Raw genomic sequence first — 6,456 nt, 5'->3', positions numbered from 1 at the left:
ACTTCAGATGTGGGCATATGATTTTTTCAGAGGACAATTATAATTTCTTAGCATCAAAATTAGGAGATGATGGAGTATCAACATGTTCAGAAATTGCAACCTTGGATATGGGATGTTTAGTTCTAGTCATATTGGGGTTCTACAATGACCTTGAGCAGAGGTCCCCACTATGGGAATCGAGGGCTTGTGGGTAGGAAAGAGAATTCTTCTGCACTTTTGTTTTGGCTTGATGCCATCATGAGATTTGGGGGCCTTTGACTGAGGTTCTACACCTTTTTCTTCCACCATAGGGCTCAGATTAGGTCAGCCTATCTCAACCCTATTCCTTTTACCTTTTTGCTTCTTCCCTACTTCATTCTTCAAATAAATCTTAGCTTCCTCATGTTTCGAAGAAGGGCCTGCTTCCTAAGGGGTTTCATAGGTAGGGGCGATAGGATCAGTAGAAGTGGTAGGGGTTACTTGGGAGTTAGGCACGGGGGTTGGGTTCTTCTATCTTGGGGATCAACCCACCAATCATTCTCACCCTTTAACTTGATTTTCTTCCCCAGGGATGTTCTCTGCCAAGAAATGCTCCCACGATTTCTTATGCCTTTGAAGTTCAACAACCACTATAATCTTAATGACACAGTGATGATACAATGTCATTTCGTGCTTTCTACTTTTAGATTGTACACCTCTGGCCATCTTGTATAAGCTCAACCTCAGGAAATGTGAAATGTTTACCTAGCTATCTTCAGTGAAATATGTCAACAAACGAATATGGTAAAGAAAGACAACCACATACCTCCCTTCACAAGTAAGTAAGTGCTGCAACATTGTGATCAAAGGGTGCCACTTCTCTTCTATACAGCTCCGTAATGCACCTTTTCCCAACTGAGTGATCGATATGCTGGCTTCAAGAATATGGTGCAATTTGGAATATTTAGTTTCCCAGCTTTGAAAAATGGTTCACCCTCCAAGGGAAACCCCATAGCTCTGCTCAGTGATTCTTCAATGACTTTGAAACTTAAATTCCAAATCTTGACATGTTCCTCATCAAATTTTTGGGCAAACGACAGAGAGACTTTATCATTATAACCCTGAAATTTTTGTAAAAATGTCATCCATCCTCGATCCTCCACAACTCCTTTGCACTATTGACATTCATGACTATGTGAAAACTGGCTAAATGTAGGTTCATGGCCGCCGGCCCCCATGTCGACTGGCACCATGATTCAGTTACAAATACACCCTTGTAATACTGAAATGAAATTTGCTTCTCTATTAATCAACAATTCCTTAGTCTCTATTTAAATCGCTCACAACATCTCAAAACTTCAGCCAAATTACAACATGGAGTCGATCATTACAAATTAAGGGAAGCATGGGATTTGAAATGCAATGATAACAATGACCCATATGTAAACAATGTGGATTGATGGTGTTGCAACCGAGTGAAATTTTACACCAACCATCATGATTGATGAAAGATACTATGAGATGGTAGTGGGGAGAGGACGAAGGAGTATATGATTATACAAGATGGAAGGGAATATAGGATTAAAGGATTATAGGAGTATAGTAGGAAGGGAGTATAGGATTAAAGGTTTACAGAGTTATAGGAGTATAGGATGATAGTAGGAAAGGAAGATGGGGTTATGATTATAATTTAGGAGAGGTGCATAACATATAACATACATTTCAACTACTCATGATCAAATTCAAGCAACTTTAAGCACATACCTAAGTCAACTTATAATGATATAGGGTAATAATTTTGTGGAGATCACCCATCTCTGTAATAGTAGCAAGGTACTGAAAATAAAATAATGTTGATAGGAATGACACTTAGGCTGTAAGTGTGCTCTGCAAACTCTATTCGAGAAATGTAATTTTAATGGCGGAACTTAATTTTACATAGTTAAGTACATAAGTAGAGTACAAAACCTGTAAATTTCTCTTTGCATAGTGCCATATAGATTACTGAGTTGTAGATATGACCATCCTTGGCTGATAATAGAAATGGGCACTGGTTGTACAACGATCCTTATGGAAATAAAGCATATCACCAAACATGCTCTAAAAAAAAATGTTGTTCTCAGAATACATCCATAATAGCAGACTGTAATTTTACATAGTATAGTAGAGAAAGCTGCTAAGTACAGAGTGTAGAATACATAATCTAGAAATTTCTTTGCTCAATGCCATGTAATGTGTTGATTTTTTCCTTTTAGAATATAAGTAAAACCTGTTTATCACCCCATGGATTTTAACTAAGCCTGCGATGATGACTGCATGAGGCATTTCTTATTTAGAGAGCTTGAAATGGCTAGAAAGAAGGCTCTACGGGGGTTTACTTTTCATACTTATTCTATTGAGTTCAGAAAATAAGAATTCTATACTCAACAGATCCCTAACTACTGCTACTCTATTAGTTTAACGAGCCTAAAGTAGCCATTGCTTGAGGTTTTCATATTTAGAGAGTCTGGACCACCCATAGAAGACTCCAAGGGGCTTCTTTTCTGTAAATATTTTCTTAAGGCTGGAAAATAATAAATATGTACTCACGGAATCCCTAGGCTACTACTGTTTCATTTAGTTTTTACGAGTTAGAATCAGTCATTCCTCGAGAGTTTCAATTTTTGAGAGTCTGAAAACATCCAAAGAAGACTCCAAAAGGCTCCTTTTCCATATTAATCTATCAGGTCTGGTTAAAGGAATAAACCTACCCAAGATAAATTTCTCCTTTTTTCTACATGGGTTGTGGGGAGAAACACCTAAAGCTAAAAAAATGACAGGCCACTGATTATTCTATATATATATATATATATATATATAGATAGATAGATATATAAGAAATCAACCAGATGAACCAAGAAGAGGCTGATCATTCTCATGGACCTGTTCCATCTATGGATCTGTTAATGGTGCTAGACATACCAACATGTCAAGGGGATCTCCCTGGTAAGAAGTCCCAATTAGACCTCAGACTGTTTGGTGTAGGAGTCCTAGCAGTGGGTTGTAAGGTAGTTCCTTGACCGCGATGTTGCACAGAGGCAAGTAAGATAACTCTATCAATAGCAAGGGTGTGACTGATGCAGTGAGTCAAGGAATGACTATGAGAGGTTCCAATACTTCAAAGGGAGAGGAATGTGAAGGTGAGTTCCAGGTTGAAAGGGATCAGTCCCAACTCGGCTAGGAACACACAACACAAAGGACATGCACAACTTCCGGTGGAGCATTCGACATGGATGCGGTATCCTAACATACAAGGTAAGATAACACAAACAAAACTCATGGATTAGTCCGAGACAAGTTTGATAGTTGATATAATAAGGTTCAGAGAAAGGCCTGTCTGATGTCTAATAGAGAAGTTGACATGGAAGGTGATAGCATTTAAAACATATGCAACACATTAATAACAAGATTCACATAATTGCATATTGTTAGGCCCCTATACTACTAGTGTAACCCATTATTGTTATTAGTACAACCCACTTATTATATTTATGTACTCATGTAGTGCCCATATTGTTACTATTGTGCCCCATAGAAGCCCACTATTGTTATTATTGTGCCCTTAAATTATTATTGTTATGTCGGCTCTGATTATGTTATGACCCCTTAGACTCCTATATATAGAAAGGAGGTCTTTTCATTTGTATCATCCAAGAATTGTTCATTTATTTAATGTAAAGGAGGTTGCCCCCTCGAAGAGGCTGCATTCTAAGGCGTTGATCTATCTTTTCTATCTTTTTCTTGAGGTGGATTCATAACATTTGCTATCAGAGCTTTGGATTCTAGGGTTTCGCTGCTCCAAATAGGTCATCGTGGAATTTTCGCTATAACATTTTTTCTGTGATGTCTCAGAAGCTAAAACAAAAACCCATTTGAGAAGCAATCGCTTTGAACCTTGGATCCAAATTTCAGAGCTTTTCGCGATATATTTGCGGAAATATGATCTGAGGAATTTGATCTTTTTGAAGACTCCAGAATTAAATTCCAAACAGGTGACCTGGGGAAAATCATCATAACTTTCTCTCTGGGCATCGGATTGAAATTTTGTAAGAAGCTATAGAAAGAGGACGGACTTTATTTTCTTTTATATATTTTTCAGTGCCAAAGGTCAAAACAGTGACATGTGGCACTTCATACAAGTTCGCTCTTCTGGAAAGGTCTATAATTAGGTCATCTTGGGAGATTGAGCATAACTCTTTCTTGGAGAATCCAATTTGGATAAAACTAGTGGCATTAGAAAGAGGACACAGAGGGCTACTACAGGTTGCAAATTCAGAACTTAAAGATCTGAAAGTACAGAGTTACAGTCATTTCACGATTGAGCTCCTAAAATCAAGAAAAAGCAAGATGAGGAAGTTTGATGGCAAGGATCCGATAAATTGGATACTTTAGATGGAGCAATATTTTGATCTACATGGTGTACCACTGTTACAAAAGGTATGTATTGCATCTTCATATTTAGAATAGGATCAATTTTTATGGTATGAAGGGCTTTGTTCTCGTAAACAACTTGTTACATGGTTAATTTTCATGGAGGAAATGATAGCACATTATGAGGATACAAAGAGCAACACCTTCTTTAGAGCAACACCACAACAATTGGAAAGAGTAAAAGGGCTTTTTGACATAGTGGAAAGCAAAATTATGGAAACCAGGAAGCATAGCCCTCACAACTATAAAGATGGAAGTGTTGTTTCTCCTAGCCTTCCACAACCTACAAGGGTTACACCACAACAATTGGAAGAAAAAAGAGAAAAAGGGCTTTGTTACAATTGTGATAGCAAATGCACTAAAGCTTATAACTGTGCTGAGAAGAAATTATTTTACATAGAATATGAAGAGGAGGAAGAAAAGGATCAACAAACATCAAAAGAAGAAGATATACGCCAGGACCCCACCCCAGAGAAAGAAGAAATGAATCAGACCATATCTTGTAAAGCATTGGCAAGAATTACCACTCCTCAAACTCTCAAGATAGAAGGACATATCAAGAACAAAATGGTGCAAGAAGTGAAATATCACATCGAGAAAGAAGAAATGTATCCAACCATATCTTGTAATTCATTGGTTGGAATTGCCACTCCTAAAACTATCAAGATAGAAGGGCATATCAAGAAGAAAAATGTTCAAGAAGTGAAAGATCACATCGAGCATCAAGAAATGAATCTGACCATATCTTGTAAAGGATTGGAAGAAATTACCACTCCTCAAACTCTAGAGATAGAACGAAGTATCAATAAGAAAAAGGTTCAGGTAGTGAAAGATCACATCGGGCATTAACAACAAGTTCTCCAACTTTTAAAGGATAAGGCCACTTCCGTGCAAAATCAAATGAAACAACAAGTAGATCAACATCATAGTGAAAAATGTTTTGATGTAGGTGATTGGGTATTTTTACTGCTACATCTCAAGAAAGCTATTTATGAGAAGGAAATGTTGGCAATACTACATGCACTTAAAAAATGGCGACCTTACCGAATGGGAAGACTCTTCAAGGATAAGGATGTGGAAGCATTGCTTTGTCCTATTTATATTATCCAACCAGATTGGATAAACGAAGCAAGGGATGAATGGAAGAAGGATGAAGAAGTATGGCCACTTATTCAGAAGTCGCAAAAGATCCCAATTCAAACAATATTGCCAGAAATTGAGGAGGAAGGAAAAATCATATTAGAACCTGGAGTAGTCACAGAAAGAAGAACCTGACAGCTATGAAATCAATCAATTTCAGAGTATCTCATCAAGTGGAAGGACTTACCCACTGAAGATTCCACATGCGAGGACAAGAATTTTATACAGAAGCATCAAGAACTACTCAAGCGTTGAGGACAACGCTTTTTGAAGGAGAGGGGCATGTTAGGCCCCTATACTACTAGTGTAACCCCTTATTGTTATTAGTACAACCCACTTATTATATTGATGTACCCATGTAGTGCCCATATTGTTACTATTGTGCCTCGTAGAAGCCCACTATTGTTATTATTGTGCCCTTACAGTATTATTGTTATGTCGGATCTGATTATGTTATGACCCCTTAGACTCCTATATATAGAAAGGAGGTCTTTTCATTTGTATCATCCAAGAATTGTTCATTTATGTAATGTAAAGGAGGTTTCCCCCTCAAAGAGGCTGAATTCTAAGGCATTGATCTATCTTTTCTATCCTTTTCTTGAGGTGGTTTCATAACACATACAAATCAGTTCATATACAAGTAGGTAAGTTAAACAAAAAACCGGAGTAGTCCATCTACAATAACAACATATGCATGAAAATGTGTTGTCTTTTATTATATAAAGAATTGTAGGTCACAATCATACAATACACCACGTAAAACTACTAGCCCTATCAGTAGAACGTTACAGCCACATCTGCATGCTCCTCCAAAGAGATGTACTAGCTCTGTGTAGTCAAGAAGCTAAGGCGTGTTACAATACTGTCCAAGCATTCTTCAAGATAGTC

This window comes from Pinus tabuliformis, chromosome 9, assembly GCF_031772625.1.
Source record: "Pinus tabuliformis cultivar Carrire ecotype Pingquan chromosome 9, CPIR1, whole genome shotgun sequence".
NCBI classification, from domain to species: domain Eukaryota; kingdom Viridiplantae; phylum Streptophyta; class Pinopsida; order Pinales; family Pinaceae; genus Pinus; species Pinus tabuliformis.
The sequence above is the reverse complement of the archived record's forward strand: the minus strand, read 5'-3'. Positions refer to the sequence as shown.